This window comes from Trachypithecus francoisi, unplaced genomic scaffold (genome assembly GCF_009764315.1).
Source record: "Trachypithecus francoisi isolate TF-2019V2 unplaced genomic scaffold, Tfra_2.0 Lachesis_group0, whole genome shotgun sequence".
NCBI lineage: Eukaryota > Metazoa > Chordata > Mammalia > Primates > Cercopithecidae > Trachypithecus > Trachypithecus francoisi.
In genome coordinates, this window is record NW_022681453.1 from 73978684 (window position 1) to 73992887 (window position 14204).

Genomic DNA, 14204 nt, shown 5'->3' on the forward strand with positions numbered 1-14204 from the left:
CACTTTTCCCCATGGTCATATTTCTCCTTTATAATTGTGGAAAAGGGTGAATGACTCATATCCACATATCGATATGAGTCATTCTATATTAAAGATACTTTTGATTTTCTACTCTTTGCTATTTACTATTCACTGGCCACTGTTCACTCTACCACTGGTCACTCCGAGGAACTGTGGGAATATTTTCTGGCTTATTAGGAAACTGCCGTGATTATAAAGGCTACAGTATATGGGTGAATGTGAGGCAATAACTTCATTTTTTCATTCTTTGATTGTTCATTCTACTACTATATAAGACTGTAGAATATATATTTTCTTTTCCTGAAAGTTTGGAGAGAAGGAGAGTATTTGCATCACAAAACATAAGCTTCACAGAATTTATAATTAGACATTACTTAAAATAAATCTGTCCATGTTTACATTGGGAATTCCCTTTACTCCTCTTCTTCCTCCCTCTCATCTCTGTGCTCCCCTAACTTCAAATTATTACTCATTTTTTATGTAGTACAGTTTAAACCCACATGAATTATTCATGCCTCACTCTCTGACTCCAGCAGCTTATCAAGATGTTTTCCTCAAAGAGGACAATTCCATTCCTATGAAGTACTCTGAAGCCAACTTCAGGTTTTTACAAACACTTATGTTATAGATGTGAAGAAATAATAGATAAATGAAATGTGAAGGGAAGCTGAATTTTCTTCTCAGAAATAATGTTTATTGAAATTCTGCTAGTTGTATGGGAATATCTTTTTTTTTTTTTTTTTTAAGTTCCAGGATACATGTGCAGAACCTCTACATTTGTTACATAGGTATATGTGTGCCATTGTGGTTTGCTGCATCTATCAACCCATCATCTACGTTTTAAGCCCCACATGCATTAGCTATTTGTCCTGATGCTCTCCCTCCTCTTGCCCCCCCACCCTCCTACAGGCCCTGGTGTGTGTTGCTCCCCTCCGTGTCCATGTGTTCTCATTGTTCAGCTCCCACGTGTGAGTGTGAACGTGTGGTGTTTTCTATTCCTGTGTTAGTTTGCTGAGGATGATGTCTTCCAGATTCATCCATGTCCCTGCAAAGCACATGATCTCATTCCTTTTAATGGCTGCATAGTATTCCATGATGTATATGTATGACATTTTCTTTATCCAGTCTATTATTGGTGGGCATTTTGGTTGGTTCCATGTCTTTGCTATTGTAAATAGTGCTGCAGTAAACATACGTGTGCATGTATCTTTATAGTAGAATGATTTATATTCCTTTGGGTATATACCCAGTAATGGGATTGTGGGGTCAGAGAGCATTTCTGGTTCTAGATCCTTGAGGAATCATCACACTGTTTTCCAAAATGGTTGAACTAATTTACATTCCCGCCAACAGTGTAAAAGCATTCCTATTTCTCCACAGCCTCGCCAGCATCTGTTGTTTCTTGACTTTTTAATAATCCCCATTCTGAGTGGTGTGAGATATGACTACCTTTTTTATCAAACTTTTTTTTTTTCTTTGTGACACGGTCTGACTCTGTCACCCAGGTTGGAGTGCAGTGGTGCAACCATAGCTCACTGCTGCTTTGACCTCCTGGGCTCAAGAAATCCTCTCACCTCAGCCTCCCAAGTAGCTAGGACTACAGGTGCATGCCATCACACACGGCTGATTTTTTTATAGACATGCGGTCTCAGTATATTGTCCAGGCTGGTCTCTAACTCCTAGATTCAAGTGACCCTTCTATCTTGGCCTCCCAAAGTGCTGAGATTACAGGTGTGAGCCACTGCAACCAGCCTTATCAAACTTTTTATTGTGAAATTCTTTCAAACATACAGCAAAGTTGAAGATTACTTTTTCTATTTTTGTCACAAGATCTTAAGATAAGGATATGTTTAATATGTGACTTAATACATTTTTCAAAGCGCTCTTGTTTATACCATCCTTATATCTCAGATTTATTGGTTTTCAATTAACCAAGGTTTATAAACGCTATGTACTATTGTTTGTTTAGTCATTCATTCATTCAAGAAAACTTTTTTGAGCTTCAGTTATATTACAGGTGTACTGCCAGATGCTAGACCAACAAAACTTAATAAGTAGGGCCTCTGTTCTGGGGGGCAGAGGGGAAGAAGGTGGCGATGGTGGGGAGGGAGTCTCTTAGTCTAGTAGGGAGGAGAGGCATATAAAATCCTCCAGCCATAGTAACTGTACTTCCAGTTACATAGTTTACATGTAATACTTTATTTTAGTTTTAAATTTAAACATTTGTTGATTAGAATTTAAATTAGATATACATCTCTTCCCATTTAAGGATGGTACTCCTGGCCTACTGTTGTCCTTGGGCCCGATGGGATACAATTTTAAAACAGATGACCAAGGTTAAGTATTATTGCCTAATGGGCCGGGTGCGGTGACTCATGCCTGTAATCCCAGCAATTTGGGAGGCCGAGGCGGGCAGATCACTAGGTCAGGAGATCCAGACCATCCTGGCTAACACGGTGAAACCCCGTTTCTACTAAAAACACAAAAAATTAGCTGGGCGTGGTAACGGGCGCCTGTAGTCCCAGCTACTTGGGAGGCTGAGGCAGGAGAATGGCGTGAACCTGGAGGCGGAGCTTGCAGTGACCCGAGATCGCGGCACTGCAGTCCAGCCTGGGCGACAGAGTGAGACTTGGTCTAAAAAAAAATGAAGAAGAAAAAAAAGAACTATTGTCTAATTATGCCACATACAATTAACTTTATGGTGGTGTCCTCAATGGCAAAGTCATTTACTTAGTGTAGCACTTACTCATTTTGACCCACTAATCCCAGCCTTTTCCTCTCTGGGTGTGGTGGCTCACGCCTGTAATCCCAGAGCTTTGGGAGGCTGAGGCGAGTGGATCACGAGGTCAGGAGTTTGAGACCAGCCTGACCAACATGGTGAAATCCCGTCTCTACTAAAAACACAAAAATTAGCCGGGCATGATGGCGTGCGCCTGTAATTCCAGCTAGTCAGAGACTGAGGCAGAAGAATCGCTTGAACTGGGGAGGCAAAGATTGCAGTGAGCCGAGATTGCACCACTGCACTCTTGCCTGGGTGACAGAGCGAGACTTTGTCTCAAAAAACAAACGTACAAACAAAACCCATAGAATACACCAATCCTTTACAATTGAATTCTTGCTTTTTTCATTCCTTTCTCAGCCTATAGAAAATAGGAAATGTTTTATTGTGTTTATTATTTAGTTCTTTAAACAATTATTTGCATTACTATTAGATATTTGAATCTTGAATTATGCAACCTTTAAGAATGCATGATAGAGTATGTATTTTAGATGGAGTTGCTGTACCGTTAAACCAAATGTATTGAGAGCTATGGGTATTGAATAGCAAATTTTCACTATTCTGTGTTAGTAAGCCAGATGGAATAAGAAATCATCAGGACTTATTGGATTTGACTCACAACCACAGAATCTTATGGCTGGATGGGGCCTTAACTATCTTTAGGTATTGGGTAAAACAGTATGGTATAGGGATTAAGCACATAAACTCTAAGCTAGACAGGCTGGGTTCAAATCCTATTATTATTATTATGCTATGTGATTTCAGGCAAGTCACTTAATCTCTCTTTTTCTTCGTCTTGAAAATGAGACTAAAAATAATTCCTACATCATAGGGTAATTGTTAGGCTTTAAAGAGTTAAGAAATAAAAAGTACTTAGAACAGTTCCTGGCACATAGTAAGCACTTAAGCACTGGCTATAATAACTATTATTATGATACGCTGTTCAATTCCATCCTGTTAAATTTATTATTTTTAGCATAGGAAGAAACTGAAACTCAGGATGGTTGCATGACTTGCCCAGGTATGCAAGCTATTTGTGGCAATGCTGGGACCAGAACCAATTTTCTTTTGATTTATTGTTTAATAGACTTTATTTTTTTAGAGTAATTTTAGTTTCATAGTAAAATTGATGGGGAGGTACAGAGATTTCTCATATACCCGCTGCCTTCACACATGAACAGCCTCCCCGTCATCAATATCCCCCACCAGAGTCGTATATTTGTTACATATAATAAGCCATCTTCAACATATTAATACTCCAGGCCCATAGTTTACATTAAGGTTCACTCTTGGGGTGTTGTGCCTTTTGTGGGTTTGAAAATAATGACGTGTATCTGTCACTATTGTATTATACAAAGTAGTTTCACTGCCTTGAAAATCCTGTGTTCTTCTGTTCATCCCTCTCTGTACCCTAAACTCTTGCAAACAGTGAGTTTTTGCTGTCTCCGTGGTTTTGCCTTTTCAGAATGTCATATAGTTGAAATCATACAGTGTATAGATACATACAGTGTATAGAAGGCAATCTTTTCAGATTGGCTTCTTTCACTTAGTAATATGTATTTAAGTTTCCTACATGTCTTTTCATGGCTTGATATCTCATTTCTTTTTAGCACTAAATAATATTTCACTGCCTGGATGTACCATAATTTATCCATTCATCTACTAATGGGTATATTAATTTCTTCCAAGTATTGGCAATTATGAATAAAGTTACTATAAACATCTGTGTGTAGGTTTTTGTGTGGGCATAAGTTTTCAATTCCTTTGCATAAATACCAACCAGTGCAATTGCTGGATTGTATATGTGTTTAGTTTTGTAAGAAATTGCCAAACTGTCTTCCAAAGTGACTGGACCATTTTTCATTCCTACCAATAATGAATGAGAGTTCCTGTTGCTCCACATCCTCATCATCATTTGATGTTGTCATTGCTGTGAGTTTGGGCCATTCTATTACGAGTATAGTGGGATGTCACTGTTATTTTTAATGTGCATTTCCCCAATGACATATAATATGGAGCCCCTTTCATATATTTATTTGCCATCTGTATATCTTCTTTGGTGAGGTGACTGTTAAAGTCTTTGACCAATTTTTAATCAGGTTATAATATTTTCTTATTGTTGAGTTTTAAGAATTCTTTGCATGTTTTAGATAACAGTCCTTTATGAGATACATCTTTTGCAAATATTTTCTTCCAGTCTGTGGCTTGTCTTTTCATTACCTTTACAGTATCTTTTTCAGAGCACAACTTTTAAATTTTAATGAAATCCAGCTTATCAATTATTGCTTTCATGGATTGTGTCTTTGGTGTTGTATCTAAAATAGTCATTGTGAAACTCAGAGTTACCCAGATTTTTTCCTATTTAGGAGTCTTAGAGTTTGCATTTTACATTTAGGTTTATGATCCATCCATTTTGAGTTAATTTTTGTGAAGAGTGTAAAGTCTGTGTCTAGTTTTATTTATTTTTCATGTAGATATCCATTCGTTCCATCACCACTTGTTGGAAATACTGTCTTTGCTCCATTGTATTGCCTTTCCTTTTAAGTCACAGATCAGTTGACTATACATATGTGGGCCTTCTTCTGGGCTATTTTGTTCCATTGATCTGCTGTGTTTATTCTTTTGCCAGTACCACGCATTCTTGATTACTGTAGCTTTACAGTAAGTCCTGAAGTTTGGTAGTTTGATTTGTCCAACTTTGTTCTTCTCTTTCAATATTATGTTGGTTATTTTGAGTCTTTTGCCTCTCCATATAAATTTTAGAATCAGTGAGTTCTTATCCACAAAATAATTTTCTGGAATTTTGATTGGGATTGAATTGAATCTAGTTAGGATAGAACCAGTTTTTAACTTTCACTTTAGGATCTTTCTACAGAACCAAATTGCCCCATGACATATCAACAAATGAAGCAATTTAATTTAATAACTTTATAACTTCTATAGTATGGTAGTCAATTACAATGATTTCTTCAGTTCTTATTGTCTCCAGTCCCAACTAGGGAAAGTATATCTTGAATTCCAGTAAGTACTAACAATGTACCACTTGTTGTGCTTTGAATCTAGTAAAATGTACAGACATGGGAAAAGTTTTGAGGTGTTGTACATTTTTCTTCTTCCTCTTCCTCTTCTTCTTCTTTCTTTCTTTCTTTTTTTTTTTTTTGAGACAGAGTCTTGCTCTGTTGCCCAGACTGGAGTGCAGTGGCGTGATCTTGGCTCACTGCAGCCTCCACCTGCTGGATTCAGGCTATTCTCCTGCCTCAGTCTCCCGAGTACTTGGGACTAGAGGCACGCGCTACCACCCCCAGCTAATTTTTGTATTTTTAGTAGAGACAGGGTTTCACCATGTTGGCCAGTCTGGTCTCGAACTCCTAACCTTGTGATCTGCCTGCCTTGGCCTCCCAAAGTGCTGGGATTACAGGTGTGAGCCACTGTGCCCGGTCTCATTTTTCACTAAGGGAAAAGATTTGTTTTCCTTTTAAATTTAGCTCTCAGGTTGTTTTTTAGAAAAGAGCCTTCATGGTCCTTTATATTCCTTTTGATTCCTGCTGGTAGAAATCAAATACTGTCTTCTCCTTTAATGAAAACAAAATGAAACAAAATAAAATACCTAGAACCTTATTTTAAAAATTCAGAAAATACAAATATCTAATTCAAATCCATCTGTCAAACTCTGAGGTTTATGTGTTTTTTAATTGACATTTTTCTTAATACATTTTAATAAATCTTCGGAGAAACAATAGGGCAATAGTAGAAAAGCAGAGCTGCCAGGCCAAATAGTGAGGAGGAGATACATGCTGGTACCTTGGGCACGCTAAATATATTTTGGAAAAGTTTCTCTACAGACAAGTGACCTGAAGTCGGGGACTGTTAAATCATTTTTAGTGTGTGTCTGTCTCCGCTTAATCATCCACCCTTGGGAGGGTAATATACTACTGCAGCACTAGAGAGGTTGAATTGGTAGATTACAATGAGACTAGAGTGGTCTGAACTCTTAGTTTCTTACTAGAAATTTTTCCAGGATAGTTTGTATAATGTATTGCATTCTAATGTCTGTGCTGTAGGTTATCCACCCTGAAAATAGCTAAAGCAATATTGATCTGTATTCTAAACATGACCCAAAATTTATTTGACATTCTTAAAGATTTTTGTGAATAAGGTGAAGATACAGTTGATCTATAAGTTATGTATTGAAAGAGTTATTTGATTTTTAATTGAAAACTGATTATTTTTTAAACAAAGGAATTGAAGCTTTTGTTTCAAGGTAGTTTTGTTTATGCAGGGAGACATATTCTAATTTTTGAAGCTTGTTAATACACAAAACCACATACAAAGGATGACTTTTACAATTAATATACTTAGGATTATTGTTACCGAAACGCAGGGTTTGAATAAGTCAAATGCACTTACATTTTTTATTTGTGTGTAAATATTCTTTAGAAAATTTTACCTCCATTATAATGTTCTTAAGTCTCATCTAAATCACACATAGCCAAACTGTATAGAAATATATTAAGGGAGATGGGTGTCTAGATAGATATAGTGCTAGAAGGAGATATGACTCATCAAGTAGAGTCTAGTTTTTAAAAATTGGGGGACGAGGAGAGTGGCTTAAAACTAGTTCTGTTTTCTGATGTTTGTAATTCTATAGCTGCAAATATATCACTTACAGGAGAAAGGGCACCTGGGAATGGGGAAAGTGGGTGGGAAGCATGTGATGGGGTGAGGAGTATAATAACAGCATAATTTTGGAACTAGAATATAAGAAAAATCTGGTTAGAAGTATCAGACAAAGAAAAACTGTTGTTTTTTTTTTTTAATCTTTTAAGGCAAGTTTATTTAGGAGCATCGATTATTTTTATTTTTCCCTCCTAATAAAAGATTAAGGGTAACTGCTGTAGTTTCAGTCCTATATTCTATGAAATCTTGTCCTGATTGTGATGGTAGCTTCTTATGGGATTTATTTCTGTCATTGTACCACTATGTACTATACGCATTGCACCTGTTCACACAGAGTACATTGCATTGTGATGTTTGTACAGCTAGATGCTTCAAATGAGAAGCCAATCTCCCTTCTTCTAGGGTCCTAGCCTATTAGTTACTTAATTAAGCTTAATTCTGTTTTGGTCTGTAATTTTGTAAGTCTGCAATTTTGTATATGGTTTTGATTTATTAACTGAGCCATGATTTCTTCTTTGCAGTTATCAGTTTCGTCTGAGATTAGTTTTCCTATTGTATAGAGTCTGTTTCTTACAGAGCCTCCTTTAAGACTGCTCTGACTTTAAAATCATTACTAGGCTTTTGTCAGAGCTGATTTGTTCACATTCTTCTCACATTAAAAAATAAATTTAAAAGATTGCATAAATAAGCTGTGCATTTCACTATTTCTTGCTTATATGCAAAAAATATATTTATGATAATTACATGTACTGCTAGAACTGAAACAATACATTCCTCATAATGGAGCATAAATAAAGAAGGTGGAGCCAGCTGCTCTTAAACTGTTTATTTGCAAGCAATAATGATATAGAGAATATACCTTTTTCACTGTTAGTCTGGCAATACTGAACCTGTTGCTGCATTAGACGAGTTGCATTTTGCTGGATAGGGGAAGGAGAGCTGTCTGCTGTCTGGTAGGAGGGCTTTGTCTGTGCCTTTCTCTCTGTTTCTTTCTGTTTTTCTTTCTCTCTCTCTCTCTCTCTCTCTCCTCTTCTCTCTCTCTTACTCGCTTGCTCTGTCTCTGTCTCTCTCTCCCTCTCTTCCCCCCTCCCTCCTCTCTCTTGCTCTCTCTCTCTCTTCCCGTCTCTGTGGTTTGTAAGGTAGGTTGCAGTGTGTGTATATACACAACATCAAGAGCAGGAAAATGGACTCATTAGGGAGGCAGGCAGTCATTACCACTCACACTGTACTTCCAGGGAGACACCGATTATAAGAAGAGAAACTCAGCGCTGGGGAAGAAGGTAGGGCAGACAACTTTCTTAAAAAAAAAAAAAAAAATCCTGCTTCCTCAATGCCCCCTCTGTCATCTCCTTTAGCCCCCAATGCCTTTATTCTTTCCTCCTTGAATTTTAATTTGCAGATTTAAGTTTGACAGAGCTAGTGCTAGCTTAAAATTTAGAACATCTGTAGGAGGCCTACCTTTTACTAATTTTCTTCCTACTTACTTAGGGGTGTGCCCTTGTGATTCAGTTTTGTTACTTTAAAAATAATTACAAACAAATCTATTTTTCTCACTAAAGTACCAAATAAATCAGAATCTTTCACTCTTTTAAAACAGACCCTTCCGTATGTTTGTCTCTTTGCTTTTCTTGTCTGTTTATGCAGTTCCATCTGTCTGTCTATATATCATGTTGTCCTTATTTATTGCTAACTCGGTTTTGTTAGTTATTTGCCAATGAGTTTTAGCTGCAATGCCAGTGTGGGTATTACTAAAGTGAGACTCTTGTTCTTTGTTTTATGTTGAAGTTTAAAGTCCATATTTACAGTTTAAATCCTTGAAGCAGGTTGAATACTTTTTGCCAGCATGTTTATTTAATGCCATTGGACATAAGGTGAGGGGTAGTTGCTGAGGGTGGGTAAGAATTGAGTAATTATTTTTGTCATCACACACATAGAAACATTGCATCTGGGGGATGTATTTTTAAACAAATAAGGTATTCTGTTTTCTAACTTTTATTTTGCAGATGAGCTTTTACATTTATAGGAATATCACTTTGGTTAGTAAGAATGCGAACTTTCCTAACAACCAGTTTTTATCCTAGGACAGTTTCCTTTTAGTATGTTACTGTTTATTTATGCTTGGGGAGGGTGGAGTGAGGGGCTGGCCATCTTTTTACAAAGTGGAAGCTATGAAGTATATCAGGCCATCTTGCACAACAACTGTAAGTATTCATTTAACATTTTGGGGAGCATAAATAATGTATTTTTTATTTCAAATACAGTTTTGTGGTGCTTTCTTTTCCTTTATTTCTTTTTTTCCTTTTATAGTGGGAAAAGTTACATTTCAAACTAGCAGACATTGTTGAAGAGTTTTCCCAGAATAGTGTTCTTCAAAATTGAAAGGATTATTTTAATAAGATCCATTTGAAATGGACTTCTTATTGGAATTTTATTTCAGATTTGTCAAAGTAAAACTGCTATTCATTTGATGAAATTTGAGTCACATAGACACGCAAATGTTTCGGCATATACAGAGCAATGTTAGAAAATGGATGCTGATCTGTAGAGATCTTTGATAATAACAATCATCTTTTTGTAATAAATTATTTATTTAATAGAAGTGGCAGACTTTTTCCCCCCTTAATTCCATTAGGCCTCTCTGACAACACAAAGAAGTCCATAAAGCAATATTCTTAACCCACCTGGGACGCTAGAGCAGATTCCCAAACACATTCTCAAGGTTCAAACCTAGTAAAATGTTTATTAAAAATCCACTATTTCAGGAAGGCGATGAACTTTTGTGCTGAAAGATTTTTTTACCTCTTCTTTTAAAAAATTTATTCTGAGACTTTCATTTTGCTTATCTTGCCTGAACTGTTTTTTTAAACTGGATAGGCTGGCTTTGGCCAAGAGTAGTACAAATACTAAGTACGCTCAATCAGGTCTCGTCAGATTTTTTTTCCCTAAGGTCTAAGGGGAACTTTAGGGGAGTCTTTTATGTTAATATGGTACACAATAATTTTGTTTATCAAATACAATTTTATATATACTTCATGCCATTTCCGACTGTGACCCAAAAATTTGTTTCAAAACTAATACTGTATGTTAAAACTGTGCATGTCTCATGCACCTGTCATTTTCTATGTTAGCTTTGTGAGGACCATATAAAATTCTACTGTTTTTATCAATAGAAATCTTTTATCTATGTCTTGATCAGTCATTCTCTTTTTCTGTACACACATATATGTGGCGATATCTGTGCATACATGTACATGTATGACACGAAGGCATACATGTATGGATAAATACATCACAGCTTCTTTTCAGATACAATATTTTTAAAAATTTCACTTTATGTATCTGTTAACTACAAGCAAACAAAAAATGGAGAGAGTTTCAAGAGAAAATGAAAATTTCCTTTAACCTTCTAGCAAGAATAAAAGCAAGTAATAATGTAGTCATTTTTATGTTTGGTTTAATTTTTAGAATGTGGCTATGTTTTCTTTTGCATTATAATTCTTAACCTTCAGTAGATCTAAAATATTTTTAGTATGAAAAATAATCTTGGCCTTTTCTGGAAGGGACTGTCACAATCTAAATACAGAAGGACATTATAAAATGTACATAAATAAACTTAAAACCACTGTACTCTGCTGTATAGGGATTTGGAAAGCTGAAAGGCTTGCGTCACAGGAGCGCTACAGAGTGCCAGAAAAATTCATTAATCAGCCTTATTGGTTAGAGTGGGCTCTTCCTATCAGCACATGATATCTGCCTATTTAGATCCCCAAAATCTTGGCCAGGTCACAGTGTGTTTCATTTTAATGTTGGAGCAGACAGTTATCTAACACACCCACATGAGGAAGTGCTCTAAAGAAGTTATTTCATGCTTTGCCATGCCCTGTAGCTAAAACAATTTGGTACTGAGTGACGTGTGTGTGCTTTTTAACTCCTATCTGATGAAAATCAGCTTTGGCTCTTTGAAAAGGACCAAACAGTAGATTAAAAAAAAAAAAAAATAGGGCACTTTGGGAGGCTGAGGTGGGCAGATCACGAAGTCAGGAGATGGAGACTATCCTGGCCGACATGGTGAAAACCCATCTCTAGTAAAACATGGTGAAACCCCATCTTTAGTAAAGAAAATACAAAAATTACCTGGGCGTGGTAGCACACGCCTGTAGTCCTAGCTACTCGGGAGGCTGAGGCAGGAGAATCCCTTGAACCTGGGAGGTGGAGTGAGCCAAGATCGTGCCACTGTACTCCAGCCTGGTGACAGAGCAAGACTCTGTCTCAAAAAAAAAAAAAAAAAAAAAAAGGAATACCAGACCATATAATTCAAATGCTAAGCATTGCCAGTTTAAACTTTTTCTTTTTTTTTTTTAACTTAAATCACTATGATTATTTTTACTGTAAAGGCTATATAGTGATTTATTGAATTTTACTCATTAGGGTTTCAAAAATTGCAGATATTTTTTATTCTGCACATTTTTATCTCCAGAAGCCTATATTCATCAAAAGGATAGCAGCTGCATACTTTCCCCATGAAATGTTAACAAATAAATGGCATTCCTGTTTATTTATCTATTTTTGAATTTTAATGATTAGTCCTTGTGCTAATTAACAAATTCTCGTATTCATAAAATCTGGCACTACATAAATATCTAATTGTGTGATTATCTACACATGTTCTGGCTTTCTATAAATATAGAAATTATCACTGGATGTGTTCATGGACTTGCCCACCTCTTAGTAGTGGCCAGTCATGCCGCCACATAGGAAGCCAAATTTGGGCCCTGAGCAAACGTGTTACCCCAACATCTGGCAAGATATGTTGAAGCAGCAGCACCTGGCTAATATTGCTAACTAGTGATCTTTTCTGGCAAAAGAATAACTGGTGTTGATATTCTTTGAATGCTGCTAGCTCCCGGGTTCTTCAGCTTCAAGGGTGGCCTCTAAAGTCTAAATGTTGAAAATGGACGTTAAACCTGGCTTATCTTGGAGATCACTTTATAAATATATTTTAACAGACTACATTTTTCGTGGGAAACATGTTTTACTGTACAACATAAGTAAAATAGTATCCTCATCCCTTACTTTCTTAACCAGTGAAGATCTAAGTTACCATAAGAAGTCACAAAGCACTGAAAAGAAACTCTAAATATTTTCATTTGCATGGCTATGTAACTATTTCAGGGACATTATAAAAATCAAGTATTACCTATATAGAAACAGTGTACCCTCCATCAAGGACAATAAACACTAGCAATTGGACAAGTGTGTACCTGCTAGAGTTATTATTAAATTAGAAACCAAACCTTTAAAATATTTTTTTTTCATACTGTGTAAGCCATTTTTGTTATTTTATACAATTACTATGGATTATTTACAATGCTAATACAGTCAGCATTTACATTTGATACTTTACACCAAGCTTTCAAGTCATATATCGGTGTGTAGGTATTTTACAAAACTTGAAACTTGTAATTCTCTTGAAAAACACATTTCATATATTTCCATTGCTTAAATAAATTCTAGCGTTTTGCATAATCGCCAGGAACTACAGCCAATGTCAAATAAACTAGCAAGATCAATTTTATTCTTTACCAAAAGCCTGAAGGCAATACACATATCCTAGATATTCTTGAGAATGCCTGAATTCATATGTTTTTCTATTACGTAGATATTATACATTAATCATCAAATAATGTTGATGACAATTATGTTTAATATATCAAAATATCCTTGAGCTCCCTTAGTTCTCATTCAGCATAGGCAAGCTGATGAGGCTATGGGAAGAAATATGCTATCTATAATTACTATCATGTATGTAGTAACCACTACAGCCTATGTTAGAAACAGTATTCAAGGGCTTATAAGAAAAAGGGCTTTTTTTTTTTTTTTTTCGCCACTCTAGCTGTTCAACTGTAATAATGAATAAGTGGCATGCTATTTCTGTACTAAACTGTGGAAAAATTATGCTTGACTTTGGCTTCATAACGTCTCTCATACTCCAGGATCAAGCCTTTTGGTAATTCTATAGTTCATTTGAAAGTAATCAGCTTGAGGACACGGAGCTTGCCTTTCTGGAATCTTTTGACACTCAGTTGAAACTCTAGCCCTGGTGTTTTGTAGTTCAGTTAACCAGTGCAACCTTTGTAATTGTCTTAACTTGGGGAAAGCTGGCTACTGATTTTCAAGTAAGAATACTGAGACAAAGAATAAGAACTATGAGTTCATTGATTCATCTAGTTTCCAGAGGGAAGAAGAACATATTGTTATTAATTCTGAATATTCAGTCTTACCTTTGAAACTCTGATAGAAAATGTGGTAATTATACCATAATATGTTTGCCTTCTTGATATTGGAAGTAATTTTGGCACTGAATACTTCTGTGTCTTGAGATATGATGAATTTAATGTTCATATTATGCATTTAAAAGTTCAATCTATTTGAAAGTTTTTATATTACATTACTAATGTAAGGATTTACATTCAATAAATATAAAATTATGGTATTGAGGTTGGGATTTTGGGATATCAAAAAGATGCCCAATTGGTTGTAACTAAAAATGTAGAAATGGCAATAATTATGAATCTTATACATAGTAGTACTATTTTGTTATGGGGAAAATTCTTAATTTAAACTTTTTAAAATCAAACATTTAAAATTATTTAAATTTTAATTTTCTCTAATTTTTAGAAGGCTTTACTTTTTTGTTTTTTACTGAATTAGCTTAGATATTTGCCAT

At 35.7% G+C, this 14204-nt stretch overlaps 1 protein-coding gene across 15 annotated transcripts in view; it reads left to right on the plus strand.

Annotated features, from left to right (window-relative positions):
* ZBTB20 (zinc finger and BTB domain containing 20) overlaps nt 1–14204 on the plus strand; it is an 845365-nt gene that overhangs the window by 40330 nt on the left and 790831 nt on the right. For 4 of the 15 annotated variants that reach the window (XM_033211198.1, XM_033211200.1, XM_033211191.1 and 1 more), the window contains exon 1: nt 8642–8757. The exons of the other annotated variants lie outside the window; for them this stretch is intronic. The gene's annotated coding sequence lies outside the window, so the exon portion shown is untranslated. Of the gene's footprint in view, nt 1–8641; nt 8758–14204 lie in introns of those variants that run through there. 15 annotated transcript variants of the gene reach the window in all.